Source organism: Ochotona princeps, chromosome 2 (assembly GCF_030435755.1).
Source record: "Ochotona princeps isolate mOchPri1 chromosome 2, mOchPri1.hap1, whole genome shotgun sequence".
Classification (NCBI taxonomy): Eukaryota; Metazoa; Chordata; class Mammalia; order Lagomorpha; family Ochotonidae; genus Ochotona; species Ochotona princeps.
The window spans coordinates 55,047,739-55,063,402 of NC_080833.1; the positions used below are offsets into that span (position 1 = coordinate 55,047,739).

At 40.2% G+C, this 15,664-nt stretch overlaps 1 protein-coding gene across 16 annotated transcripts in view; it reads left to right on the forward strand.

Moving 5' to 3' along the window:
* The window catches only part of SGIP1 (SH3GL interacting endocytic adaptor 1), a 328,705-nt gene that overhangs the window by 180,621 nt on the left and 132,420 nt on the right, over positions 1 to 15,664 (forward strand). The window lies entirely within an intron of this gene.

Below are 15,664 nucleotides of genomic sequence, written 5' to 3' on the forward strand. Positions count from 1 at the left end.
GAAGCAATAAAAACGAACAAGTCATAGACTGGTTAGCTGCGGGAGGAGGATGCACTGGTTCATATCTGCCCCGAGTACCTGCTATGTCCTAGGATCATAGCTGTGACACTGTGTGCCAAGATTACCTTTGGATATTTCAAATTCCTGGAGGAGGAAGCATGGTAATACCTGTTATACCCTGGATGAGTTCATGTACTTCACACTTTCAACTGTAGATCAAGCAAATTGCTTTAAATGACTTTTTATTTTTGACAGGCTGAGTTTAAAATTTGTATTATGAGAAGAAGGAAGCATAGACTGACAATGTGGAACAAAAAATGAACAGGGTAGTGTATTGCAAAAGGCAAATCAACAGAAACATCCCATTTGTCAATAATTGGCATTATATAGGCTTGAAACATATCATTATTTCTCTGTCAATCCATGTCTGCTTTTCAAGCTAAATTGTTAAGACATAAATACTAGAAGAGTCATTTAGACCCATCGACTTAGGGAATTGAACCATTAGATATTTCTGTTTTGTGGGAAAATACTATTTAGAAACCAATTAAATTTGGAAACTTGTGCCCTAAGCATTGGAGAAAATACTTCATCCATGTTACCTTCTTTATTACACATAAAATTCCACAGGGTAGATATGATCAGCCTAATTTTACATTCAAACAGTTGGAATTTTCCAACTCTTAGTGACTTATCCAAGTCTATACCACCAGTCAGTGACTGATGTGGCAGGGTTTGCTAGCAATTCACAGCAAATCAGAGGGAGGACAAACACCAACTCCTGGAGTCTGCTTTCCCTCCCAGATCTCCTCTTAGAAGATCATACTTCCTCTCAGGTACTCTTCTGTCTTGGTCCTTCTGAGTCTGAACCTATGCTCCAACCAGGTAAGCCTCCATTCTGCACCTGTACTTAACTTTAGGAATATTTATTTGTGTGGTTTATTTGCTGCTGCTCTGATTTTGAACATGCAAAGAGACTGCGTGAGGTATGATGGAATGAGAATTTGCACTGAGTCTGAATAAATCCTCAGATAATATCAAAACAACTTTTAGCTCCTGTAACCAAGGAGACAATGAGATCCTACAGAGAACTTGTCCTCTCCTCGGGTTTCCTATAGTTAAATGGCCAATCCAGCCCTGCAGGGAATCGGATACTTGGGATCTATTTTCAACCTGGAGAGCTCCAATTTAACATTGCAGAGAGTCAGGGTTTTCCCTTCAACCTTCATAGATATCATCCTTGGTACCAACTTTTCAACCTAGAGAGGCAGGCAGTTTTAAGCCCTGAGACCCAGTGAATGATGACAGAACCTTTAAGGTTTGATGCATTTTCCTCAAATATGGTGGATGTTTTAAAAGCTTTCTGAACTTCCATGAATTTTTGCTTTGCTTTTTAACAGTGACATTTTACATGCAGCCTTATGAATAGCATGCTAGGCAGTCACTCCTTGTGCTTTGGGACTCATTTGAATAAGTTTATAGAAATCTAATTTTTAAAAAGGTTCACTACAAAGTGGTGTTATTATGACTCACATTCAGAAAAACCTTTTAAGACTGAGTCGTTCTTGCATCTGAATAGCTTTCATTTGTTCCAAATATTTATTGAATATATGTTTGTTAGTCATTCTGCTAGAAGCTAGATATTCAAAGAGAAACAAACACAGTGGCCTGTTCTATAAGCACGAATCCTTGGAGGAACAGTTACACTCACGTAGTAATTACAATAATAAGGCCTTTATGGGATCTGATGACTGCAGCCAGGAAAGAGAAAGCAGTTGCACCTAGAGCATACTTCCAAGGTGACTTTCCTACAGGAGGCGATGATTCCGTATTATCCTGAGGCAGGATTAGGAGCTTTTTCGGGGGATCTTGTTGAGAAAGGGAATTCAAAGCAGAGGAAAGATGTGCCTAGCCAGCAGAAGCTGAAATGGCGTTTCATGGGGAGGATGCAGGCAGCTGAGTGTTACTAGGTTACAGAGTGCTGGGGGAAAGCAGCAAGAGGTGAAGCTGAGTATGGAGCTAAGGAGGATAAGATCTGACCAAGTTTAGCCAAGGGCATGACATTGTCAGATTTGCAAATGTGAAAGCACAGCCTACTGAAGTGTGGGGAATGGCTTGGAGCAGGAAAGAAATGAGAAACAAAAGGGAAGTACTCCAGGACCTTGCTATTTCTCAGCAGATAACTACAAATGTCCTGGTCACTGAACAGGACAGAAGAGTAACTGAGTTGGTTTGATACTAGGGCCTTAGTGGAAATAACATGTTAGAGTAAATATGTGAGAAGAATTGAGACGTCATTAATCATGTCATCGAACTTGAACTTGCTCACGTTCTGTTTTTGCATGACTAGTTGCCAGATCCTTCACTGAAGTTCTATGACAATGCTACACATGAGCATTACAATGTATGTTGTAATGCTATTTGTGGCTGTTCACTACAGCCACAAACTCAAATGCTGTCCATCCTTTTTTCCTGTGAGCTTTTTTAGCTCCTCTAACCTTTGATTTTCTAAGTTGTAAACTATCAGTAATAATTCATCCCATTTCATGTATTATTAAGTGAAATAATTTAACTTACCAAATAATATTCTAGCTGTTTGCAGTGGAATGATACCATTCATCCTCTGCATGCATGTTATGGTAGAGTCCTGTGTATTTTCACTTGCTTATTTTTATTTCACTTGTTTACTTTTTATTTTATCCCCTCACCACATTCCAATTGGCCCTGATAATATCATTCAGTAAATCTTCGGAAAATCCCTTCCATTTGATCTTCTTGTGTCTTGCTTGCCTCACTTCTTTCCCCCACAGTTTTGAGTTTTCTACCAAACCACATACCTGATAACATAGTCCCTACCTAAAACCCTCCAGTAATTTTCCATGGCCTCCAGGACAAAATTTAACAGGCATAACAAACGACACAAAACTTGTCATGAATTTGGCCATTTCTTTCACTCTTAAGTCCCTGTTTTTCTTCATATTCCTGTTGTTCTGAGTTGCTATTAGCTTCTCGTAACATACCATGGCATTTCTTACCTCTGTGAGTTTGCTTGTGCTGTCGCCTCTGCCAGGTCTGGCACCTCCCAATTCTTCTTAACTCTACTGAATTTCCTGCTGCTGCTACAACCACAAACACATTATCCAAACTTGTTGCTGGGAGAGGTGCTGGAGGGACAATTCAATTTAAGAAATGTTGAAATCCACACTTTCCAGGATCCAGAAAGCAGGGACTGACCATCACTAAATTGCTTCCTGGACTGAGTTGTCTTTCTGTTTTGATGAGGGCGTCGACACTTCCGCAGTATTTTTAATTATTTTGAAGCAGGAGTTGTGTGAGTGGTAAATAGCTTCCTAAAGTTTTTCTGCCATATCTAGTCCTCCAGGACATTGCTAATTGAGCACTATTTCCATGACAAGATTGTATCAATTTAAAATCATAAAAAATTATGATGATTGAGTGCTCAAATCTTTCCCTGTATTAGAAGACTGCTCAATGCAAACACAAAAGAAGTTCTTGACTCTCTAGAGTGGTATTGTTAATCATGCTCCAAAGAAGCAAAGTTGTTTTGCTGAAAGCAACCTTCATGGCTTTTTGAAAATGGATTTTTTTTCATTTCCCATTATTTTTCACAATGTCTTAAGGCTTTTTGTTCGCTCTCAGATTGTGTATATGTGTATGAGAAAGAGAGTGTAACAGACAGAATTCTAAAATTGATCATTGAAAAGAAGCTGAATCATCCAGTCCAAGGCTAAAAAATTACCATGACGACCGTGTTGTGCCTTAGGGATATTCCAGCAACACATACGGGCACCAGAATGTGGGTCTCCACTGCTTCACTTCCAAACCAGGTCCCTGATAATGGCTTGAAACTATCAGCAGAAGATGGCTCAAGTGTTTGAGTCCCTGTACCCAGGTAGAACACCTGAATGAAGTTCTTGGCTTCTGGCTTTGCCTGGCACAAATATAGCCATTGCTGGGAGTGAACCAGCAGATAAAAGATATCTCTCTCAAATAAATCTTTAAAAAAAAAAACTTTCTCTCTGGCAATAATTGCATTTCTGCTTTCTCTCCTTGGACCCATACAGAGATGTATTTATATACAAATTAAAAGTGAAATATTCTCCAAAAAACGCATATTATTTTTTTATAAAAGAGGCAGACAATTTGTTTTCTATTCTACTTATTATTTCTGAAGATTTATTTGTTTGTTTGCTTTTTTAAAAGGCAGAGTCACAGAAAGGGAAAGAAAGAGAAAATCCTTCCATCCCCTGGTTCACTCCCGAGATGGCTGCAACAGTCTGATATGGGCTGAAATGATCCTAGTAGCCAAGAACTCCATCTGGGTAACACACTTGGGTGTCCAGGGCCCAAATACTCAGGAGCATTAGCAGGGAATTGGATTGCGGGAACAGCAAAACAGGGATTTGAATGTGCTAGGATATAGGATGCCTGTGTCACAAATGATGTTTAACCTCCTACAATGTGCTGACGGCCACTCTAAGCTACGCATTTGTTAAAAGACTTGTCAAAATCCTATTGAATCTTGACTACTTGTCTGCAGTCTGGAAAACATTGACGTTCAGTTTTCGCCTGACACAGAAAGTTTTTCCACATAATAAATTTATAAAAGGACATTTCTAAATTAGTGCATGATCCTTTTCTCTGTAAGGGCCACCTTTCTAATGTAATGTTCACTGATTCACTCCCCAAATGGCTATAAATAGCAAGGGATAGGTCAATAGAATTCAACAGACTGTAACCTCATCCAGGTCTCCCATGTGGGTGGCACTGGACAATGCCTGGGCCCTTGCCACTACTTTTCTAGGTACATTAACAGGAAGCTGCTCAGCAACACAGGAGCCAGGACTTGAAACAGCACCCTGATTCTGGATGCTGGCATTGCAAGCATCACCTTAACATGCTACACCACAATCTCTTGACCAGATTGTTGCAATCGTCTTTAAACTGGTCTTTTTACTTCGGATCTTTGCACTTCAGTCTATCTTCTCTGATATATAATAATCAAACCATATATATGTTTCATTAAAAGCCTGTATTTGCTTCTCAATAATCAGCAGAATGAAGCCCAAATTGCTCCCTTGAAATGCTATGACTTCATCTTTACTAATCTTTTTCAGTTCTACCTCCTGTCACTTTCACTTCCTTACTTAATTTCGGGAATAAATAGTAAAATGTTTGCAGTTCTCAAATACATCATTCAGTCTATCTTCTGTGCTTGAGTTCAGAGGACATTGTCTGGATATACATATACCAAAAGACTTGTTAGCCTGACCAGGTATCTATTCTCTATGTAGAGCCCTGTGGGCAATGTTCCTCAGACACACAACTCCCCAGACAGACTGCCTACCGTGTTGCCATTACCATCCAAGGGACAGAGAAGCAAAAGGTCTAGAAATAGGGAATTGTCCAACAAAGCCAAAGAGATGTGATCCTTCTAAGGCATCTTCCTAAAGGATTAGAACGTGGGTTTGCTTTCAACCTAGATTCTTGCTCTAACAATTATGACAGACTGCCTCTTAAAAAGATAGTAATTAGGGCCTGGCACGATAGCGTACTGGTTGAAGTCCTCACCTTGCATGCACCTGGGATCCCATATGGTTGCCAGTTCTAATCCCGGCGGCTCCACTTCCTATCCAGCTCCCTGCTTGTGGCCTGGCCAAACAGTCGAGGACGGCCCAAAGCCTTGGGACCCTGCACCCGCGTGGGAGACCTGGAAGAGCTCCTGGCTCCTGGCTTTGGATTGTCTCAGCTCCAGCTGTTGCGGTCACTTGGGGAGTAAACCATTGGACAGAAGATCTTCCCCTCTCTCTCTCCTTCTCTCTGTATATCTGCTTTTCCAACAAAAATAAATAAATCTTAAAAAAAGATAGCAATCAGTCCAGGTGTCACAAACTGCTATAACCTGTTGCATTCCAGAGCCCTTTGCAAATACTGCCCAGATCAAGACTCCTGACCCCATTAAATCCTCAAGCAAGCTGATATTCTTATCATGAAAATTAATAAATACTTTTGTTTTTGATCCAGAAGGAAATACAAATGTTGCCTAATTTGGTGCCTGAGATTGAGTGAGAAAGAGTATCATTTTACCGAATACCACCAGCTTTGTCTGTGGTACCATTAGAGAAAGTACCACAGACTTTCAGACTTTTCAGTCTTCAGAGAAAGGATAGTGTAAGTGTAAATGCTAGAGGGAAGCCCAGTCATCCAAGTAAACTTTGCAGCTCAACCAGGCTCAACTGACTTCAGTGTTGTCATCCACCTGAACCTCCAAGAAAGTGTAAGTCATTTTTCCTTTCCCTTTAGGTAACTATTCTCATTTGGAAATGCTTTGGATTGTCCTTTTTTTTTTTACAGATTTATTTTATTCTTATTACAAAGTCAGATATACAGAGAGGAGGAGAGACAGAGAGGAAGATCTCCCGTCTGATGATTCTCTCCCCAAATGACCGCAACAGCTGGTGCTGCACCGACCTGAAGCCAGGAACCAGGAACTTCTTTCCAGGTCTCCTATGCGGATACAGGGTCCCAAAGCATTGGGCCGTCTGCGACTGCTTTCCCAGGCCACAAGCAGGGAGCTGGATGGGAAGTGGAGCCACCGGGATTAGAACCAGTGCCCATATGGGATCCTGGCATGTTCAAGGCGAGGACTTTAGCCACTAGACCATACTGCCAGGCCCTGGACTGTCTTATAAATAATTTCAAGATACAAGAATCATAGAACTAAGTCTTATACTATTTTATTTTAAAATGGCATTGTGTCATCAAAAGCATTTTGTTGAATTTTATCAAACCAGCAGGACTGCTTTAAGTCCTATTGTGAAATACATATGAGGGCTTAGCACTATAATTAGCACACAGTAGTAAGTTAGGCTATTTCTGTCTTTGTCATTCCTGCTAATGATGGAACTCTTTAGTTGTGCTTTTGGTTTGCTGGTTGTTTCTCCTTTTGTTCAGTTTTAGATTTGAAAGCTGCAGGTCCATCATAGCATCTTGACTATTTATAATAAAGACAGATGGCTATTTCAGCCAGCCGGAGGAAAAATAGGGAGGATCCACAAGAGAGACAGAACGAAGGGCCTGGCTTATTTGACTGTAATTCAGGACATCCATCATGGTGAGTCCAGAGACACATACTATGAATTCTAAGCCTGCCTCAAGTGCTGATGCCTTCCGAGGTGTTAAGTAACTGATTTAATATCTGACAGAGATTCACCATAATGTTCAGCATAGCTGGCTGTTTCCATTAAGATCATTTATTATGTACTATACTGCTGTTAGTCATTAATGTAAAAAAAAAAGTGCTTTTCTATGCTGTAAGAGATTTAACTTTAGGTATATGGATATGTTTAGGCAGGCTGGAAATTCCCAGAAATAACACACAGAGGTTGGTTGATAAATGTGCATGCCAATATGTTATAAGGAGAGCATCCACACCTTTTATTAGATCCTCGGTGGAGTCTGTGACCAAGATTAAAAACCCTTGCTGCAGAGTGAAAAATCTTATTTGAAACAGCAAGAGACGGTTTCATGAGTTATGTTTTTCCTGGAATCTCAAAGCATACAACCCAAAGGAAACACCATCGGAGCCATGCATCGTTTCTGTGCAGTGTACCATCTTGAAATAGGTTTCTTGCTGTCTGTTTTGAGCTACAGAATTCAAGCAGACATTCCATCATTTTATCCTTTTAAAAATGTTTTCTTTATTTTTATTTCAGACAGAGAGAGGACCACAAAGAGATCTTTGGTGTAACTAGTTCCTTCGCCCAGATGCAAGCAATTGATAGGAGTGGGTCAAACTGAAGTCAGGAACCTGGAACTCAGTCCTTTCCATATGGTTGGCAGACACTTCAATAGCTGAGTCACTATTACCTGCCTGTCAGGGTGTGCATTAGCAGGAAACTTAAATCAGAATCAGAGTTGAAACTCAAACTCGGGCCTGGAACGTTTGTGACAGTCCCCAGGCAGCGCCTTGGCTATTGTGCCCCATACCCACCCTGTGTCCTTCTCAATTGTTGATGAAGTATCCTTGAGTCTGTAATACTCTTCTAATCATAAGCTTTCCCTATGTTTCAAAAACTAAAATACTGTTTATTAATATCCAGTGACAGGCTCTTTGATAATGAGGGAGAAGAGCTTGTTGTGAATAGGCACAGTATTCAGATCATCCAATTGGCATTGTTTATGAATAAAACCTGCTACATGATGCCTCGTGCCCTATGCCGACCTGAAACAATAAGCTGACTGTGCCAACCGTGGTCCACCATTGGGAGTGTCCTGGGTAAGGCAAGATATGCCATCCTGGTGCCACATGGGTTTTGCTGGAAAATGGCTGAGACTACGTGAAATAAAGAAGCTCGTGTCAGAGTTTAACTAAAATAAAAACTAATTAGAGACAGAGACGGTGCATCCTTTTCTATATGTCGTCTGCTTATGTGACTGACTTTATTCAGTAGCAGATAGTCCTCTAAGGCTTCACTTGGTGCCCTTCCTCATCAACACCAGAGGTCACTCTGCCACAAAGACACATGATGACACTAAATGGTGACACTTACACCTGGTGACACAAAGACACCTTAAGAGGTAAAAGCTACTTAAAAGGTTAACCCTTAGTGACAAAGTGAATACTGAATTTCCACACACCAGACTCTGACAGTTCTCTCTGTAACTTTGTTTTTCTGTTGATATAAATTTCTCTCTAATGATGCTAGCAGAAGAACAGAGCAGACCAGATAGAATAGATTAGGCAGGGCAGATAGCACTGGGACTGCTGGGAGAAAAGAAAAGGGCCCTCTGAAAGGGCTCAGCGGGGAACTCAAGGGCAAGTTCAGTAAGTCTTTGTACACCCCACGCGCTCCTCTTAGTCACAGCCTAGGGTTCTTAGAAGCACCCGCCTCATAATCTATTATCTGTGTTGTGTTGACAAGTTTGAGAGAACTCCTCTCTCTACCCCTGAAAATTGGAGGTGGTCATACCCACATCACATCGTGGTGCTGTGGATTTGACCATGACAATGTGTGAAAAATAGGTTCAGCTACTTGCTCTCATTTGACAGATTTTAGTTTTCCAAGACACTGAGATGTATCCTCTTAAAATCCTATCTTTAATAGCATTTCTAAGGTGTAAAGTACACTCACTGGCCTTCAAAAGCCATTGAATCCTCATCTGTGGATTAAAACAAATGAAGATTGAAAATAATTTTAAAAAATAATAAGATGACAAAGGGGACCAGTGCAGTGGTATGAAAGGTTAATCTTCCAGCTGCGGCACTGGCTTCTTACATTCGTGTCTCTGTGAGTCCCAGATGCCCCATTTCTGACTCAGCTCCCTGCTGATGACCTGGAAGGCATTAGAGGATGGCCAACGGCCTTGGGACCCTACACCCCATAGGAGACCCGCAAGCACTTCCTGGCTCCCAGCTTTGGACCAGCCCATCTCTTACCACTACAACCATTTGAGGAGTGAACTAGCAGATGGAAAATCTCTATCTTGTCCTTTCTCTGCGTAACTCTTTCAAGTAAAGTAAAACAAAACAAATCTTTAAAAAAATAAGAAGATGATGACTATAAAATAATGTAAATTTTTAAACACAGCATAACAGCTATTTATGTAGCATTTGTAGTCCAAAAATTTTTGTTAGTAATTTGAAGATGATTTAAAGTATATGAAAGAGTATGTACAGTTTATATGCAAATATTATGACATTTGATATATGAGATTTGAGCATGCATGACTTTTGGGATTTGCTAGTAACCCTAGAACCAATGTGCCAATTATACCAAAGAGAAAACTGTATATTCATGCATATACATGTAACCTATATATACACACCTATGAATATTCTTACATTTATTAGACAAAGATCATCAATTACATTTTGTTTTGTGATGAGAAGTTGCACCTCAAAAACCATTTAAAACAAGTACAAAAGAGCTTTTTATGTTTGTCCCCATTAGAATATCAGTGACTGCCCTGTGCCATCAACTATCAGAGCTCCCAGCAATGCTGATAGGAGCTGGGGTGGTGGCAGAAAAGGGAGCATTCTGGGTTGAGTCTGTGAGGTGTCCCTTCGCCTCGCAGCTGCCACTGCTGCCCGGGATTTGCTTTGCCACCTCCTCACATCCTAACTGCCGGCTGTGCCTCTGCTCTGGAAGAGGAGGTTAGTGAGCACCGATTATCCCTGTTGTCAATGCAAGAAGGTGCAGGCACTGAGCCACAGTCTGAGGGTCACATTTCTATTCTATTCACAAGTGTTTGATTGTAGATTTGTCACACCTTTTCTTCTTCTTTCTACTGTCCTATTGACTTAGCTGTGTTCTTGGGATTTTCACTTTATTTATTATCTTGGTTTTCTTACTTTATTCGACAGAAAGAGAGAGAGGGAGTGACAAACAAATGGACAGATAGGAATCTCATATCAAATGGTTCACTCTCCAAAGGCCTTCAAGAGTCAAAGCTGAGCTAGGTTCACTTCCTATAGGCCTTTAAGAACCACAGCTGGGCCAGGAGGAAGTTGGGAGCCAGGAACCTCATCCAATAAATGAGATTAGCAAGTCAGTGTTTAGGGAAGCCTCTTTCCTCAGTGAAAAAAAAGTCTTAACTTTAAAAGCTCCCAGTTTGTTCATTTGCACCCTGCAAGGAGGCTGAAGGCCATTTACAGCAGCTGAGACTTTGCTAGCTTGGAGCCTTCTTCTAAAGGCAGTGAATGCTGAACCTGCAGTATGTAAGATACATTTGTTGATGGAACACAGAATGAATGAGCAGCACAGCCCAGCAGTTTAACATCTAAAAGGACAAAGACCAGTGTAAACTGTAACACAAGGCAATAGTGCACAAGCTCAATAAGGAAGTCTTAACTAATGTCTGGAAGAATCCAAGGTGAAAAGTAGGTTCTGAAGGCCAACTTCCAGGAGGTGTGGTTCGGTATCGTAATCAGTTTGAGAATGCACAGATTCTCATAGTCACAGTTTGAAAATAAAGTTGTCTAAAGACAGAGAGTCATCCAAACAAGAGCAAGTGTATCAGGGCAAAATGTATTTTGATTTGTATTTAGTCACAGAGTACAAGACACTCTGCCCAGTGGTTTAGATCCCACCTGGGATGTCCACATACCATCCCCGACTATCAGGTGTGGGCCCTGGTTCTGTCACAATTCCAACTTCCTGCTAGTATGCAGCTTAGGAGGCAGCAGGTGATGGTTCAGGGCTTGGATTCTTGGCTGCCACACACAAGACCCAGACCGAGTTCTAGGCTCCTGGCTTCAGCCTGTCCTATTGTCAGCTGTTGTGGGTTCAAGGGTAGTAAACTTATGGATGGAAGATTTATTTCTGCCTTTCAAGTAAATGAAAATAAGTTAATTTTTAAGTTTATATAGAATTATTAAGTTTATGAAAAAGCAAAATTGAAAGGTAATTTTATGTTTAAATAAAATAATAAGAAAAATAAAGAGTCAACAGGACTGTTAAAATGGTAGAATAGGATAAATCAAGTCCTCAAAAGCCAAACCAATTAAGAGGTTCTGTTTTCTGGTGACCTCAGAGATTAATGCCACTTAAATCATTGAGATGGGCTCTACTTAAGCCAAAAGACAAGGGTGCATATAGTTAGCCAGTTAATCATTTGAAAAAAAGAAGGAACTGGTACGAACCTTCTATTTTAAAGGACATTCAAAATATCTGTGTCACCCTGAATAAGACACTAGCAAGCCAATGAATTAGGTACGTAACTGCTCTTGTATATGTGACTGTTCTAGGAAGAACATCATATATCTGTAAAAGTACTAAATAATTAGCTTAATTCAGATTCCGCAATTGGATCTTGGCATTTCTACAAACCTTATTTTTAATGACGTTTTATTCTGATTTTGTTGGTGGGGCTGCTGTTACAGAAGTCACTTTTTATTGTCCTTTGGCCTTTGAGGTCTTGGTATTATAAAATGAAAAGTCCATTTAGAGGAATTAATAGAAAATGTAATCAAAATGTTGAGCCAAATTTCAGCTCAAAAGGTATCTATCAGTAATCCTGCAAATATGATTAGGATTATTGGAGGTGATGCTAAACAGAGAATTTCCATGCTGACTATTCCAGGCACTCATAAAGCAATGACGTATATTTACCATAAAGATAGAAACAAAGCTATACTCAGAAAAGCTGAAACTGCTTAACCTGCTAGAGTACTGAAGTCAGTTTGCATTCTGTCTGGTCTCAAAAATATTTATATTTATATTTGTTCATCACGTAAGTATGCTCACTCCTATTTAATGAAGTAACAGAGTAAAGTGTACTGGACTAATGTAAAAGGAAGAAGGCTCACTTTCAAGCTCCTCTGTAATTTTCTGCGTGACTGTGGTCTGTTGCCTTAATCTCCCAGGACTCTAGTTTTGCTCATCTGTTATGAAACCAGATGTTGATCTTTAACCTGATGTTCTTTGATTTATCTGACAGCTGTGCCATATTAGTTCCTTTTTCTACTCATTTAATGAAAGTTGATTAACAGTCTCCCTCCAAGAACAGTATCTTTTTATCTAGATTACAATTTTAGTGGGGGAAAGCAAAAACTTCTGAAAACTTCTTTTATTATAACCTGTGCCAGAAAAATAATTTGGCTTAGTAAACCATAGTATAAATCTTCTTTAAAATTCTAACAAATTTGAGGATATATCCTGGGGGTCATTTTTTATATTTATATTCAATATCCAGAAAATATTAATTGTGGGAGCCAGTGTTGTGGTGTGATGCAATAACTGCCATCTGCAATTCCAGCATCCCATGCTGGAGCACCAGTTCATGTCCTAGCTGCTGGGCTTGCAGTACAGCTCCCTGTTAGTACACCGTGGGAAGGCACCAGATATTGGTCCAGGTACTTGATCTGCCACTCATATGAAAGACCCAAAAGGAATTCTTACAGTCTGATTTTGTCCTGCCCCAACCTGGTCTTGCAGCCATTTGGTAAATGAACCTTTCTTCCTCTCTCTTCTTTGTCACTTCATCTTTCAAATAAACATCTTTAAAAATGAAGTGTTGGTTCTGGTAAGTCATTGATTTGCTAAACTTTATATCTTGGTGGGTCTCAGCACAGGGTGCCTCATGCCTGGATCCCAGATGCCAGCCACCACGTGCACATGGTGAGCTGTCCCAGGGCCTGCCTGGGCTCCGGGGGCCACTCCCTTCAGTGAGTACACTGAGGGGGATGGTCTCCGTGACTGGGAAGGTCCGGGGTCCACCCGCCGCCCTCCTTGGGTGGTGGATGGGATGGGTAGGGGCGTGAGAAAATAAAAAATCAAAATAAAAAATAAAAAACATATAAAAAACGTAAAAAAAACTTTATATCTTATACTTTATTTATTCTTCGTGACCAAGATGAACTGAGATCTATTTTATGAAAACAAATACTGAGTCTGTAAGAAGTATAAATATACTCCTGGGAAACAAGTAGCAGAGCTAGCAACCATACGGCTATAAAGCTCAAGGAAGCAGGGAAGAAATAGTGGTAGAAATGGCTTGTCTTTGCAGAGACCGGAAGGTACCTAACTGACTTCCTAAAAACTAAGCTCCCCTTCCAAAATGCAGAATTGTTGCTGGGCATGACTTCATGGCCAGGATTATGTCTCTAATATCTAAATGAGGTCATGTGTCTCGTAGTCAAACTCCTTCTGCAGAATTGTACATATGCGGAACTCTGCCAGAGATCATGATGAACAGCAGAGAAGTAAATTCAAGTTCTCTTCTCCTACCATGGCAATGCATGGGAGAGCTGGGGGCTAGGTGGAGTTGGACTTGAAGATGACAGGCACATGAGCGGGAGGGAGCCTCAGTGAACAGATTAAAGGTAATTAAGAGAGGCAACAGGGGAGTCGGAGGTCCCTCTTAGGTGTCTAGATGAATCATCTTGGGGGATAATGGCATTGCACAGCTTGCAGCAGACATCTTAACAAAGGAACTGCCTTGGGAGGAAGGTGATGAGTTCAATTTCGTTCATATATACATGCCTTGTGTGAACACTTGCAATTTTCTTAAACAACTGACAAAAATTGAACAAGATTATATAGAATTGTAATTCTCAACAGAGGGAACTGGAGATACATGCTGAGATGCTTGTGAAGGGAAATGAATGTATATCTTCATTTCATATTAACAAGGAAAAAGAGAGGCCTTACCACACGAACTGAGTTAAGGCCGGTTTTTATTTTTTTACTTTTATATGACATATACTGTTAAAGTTTACTATTTTTCAATTTCAATTAAATGATAATGATAATTACAAAACAAGTAATATAAATTTCACCATGCAACCCTTTATTTTCATATTCAAACAATTTCTCATTTAAACACTAATCATGTGACTAAAGTATTATATGATTATAGAAAATATTTGAGAGATTACCTAATTTTTAAAAAAATTATGTTGTTGGTTAGTGATGGAACAGGAATTTGGTTTAGGTCTAACTGCAAATATAACAAAACACTGTGAGAAGCATGAGCTTGGAGTTACGGGACTTTAAACAAGAACTCTAAGTTAATTAAGACTTCAATCAGGATTATCAAAATTGGCATATTTACATACTGTCACAGTCAGAAAACTCTGTGAGTTAAGACATGCATGCATGAAAGAGCTGTTCTTTTAAATCAGATCTCTTGTTCAGAGTTTTCACTTTACATCTCAATTACAGAGCATACCTCAAAATGAATTACAAAATAGCTATGTAGGGTAGCTCTTTTAACATTACAATGATGCTCCATGTAATTTTGAGATTTGGTCATCAGAAAAACACTCCAGTTATTTACTTAACCTGTGATGATGACTAATACAGAAAACAACTACTATTCCCAAGTTGTTTTTGTTTGTTTGTTGTTTTTTTTTCTTTAATTTTTTTTTTATTGGAAAGGGAGACATACAGAGAAGAGGACAGATAGAGAGGAAGATCTCTGTCCAATGGTTCACTCCCCAAGTGGCTGCAATAGCTGGAGCTGAGACAATACGAAACCAGGAGCCAGGAGCTTCTTCTGGGTCACCTATGCGGCTGCAGGATTACAAGGCTTTGGGCCATCCTCGCTTGCTTTCCCAGGCCACAAGCAGGGAGCTGGATGGGAAGAAGGGTCGCCAGGACATGAACCGGTGCCTATATGGGATCCCGGTGCTTGTAAGGAGAGGACTTTTAGCTGCTAGGCTAGCATGCCAGGTACCTCGTTTGTTTTTTAATACCAGCACTGCCAGTGTTCAGGGAGGGAGACCAACTAGGGGAGTATTTAGGCGATGTTGACTCCCTGCTCTCATGCTTTCCAGTGACTATTTCATTCCACTTAAAATATAAAGTTCTTAATTTGACCTTTAAGAACTTATACAACTGCTTTTTTCTCAGCTCAAACACCTCACAATTATACATATCTGTCCGTTTGATAAGTTGATTAGGAAAAGCTAAAGCAGGAGCAGTTATCCAGTGAAGGGAATGTTTTAGGGTTTTAGTGACATACCCTTGATTTGACACAAGTCAAGTGTAATGGTCGGACTGTATTTCTAGTCTGGAAGAGTCTCTGGCACTTATGTGATGCATCTCAGCCACCTTTTCCCCTGGATGAGATCAAGAGATCTTCTGATGAAGATACAGACCACAGAGCCCAAGTGTCTGTGCGCATTGACTAAAATGCG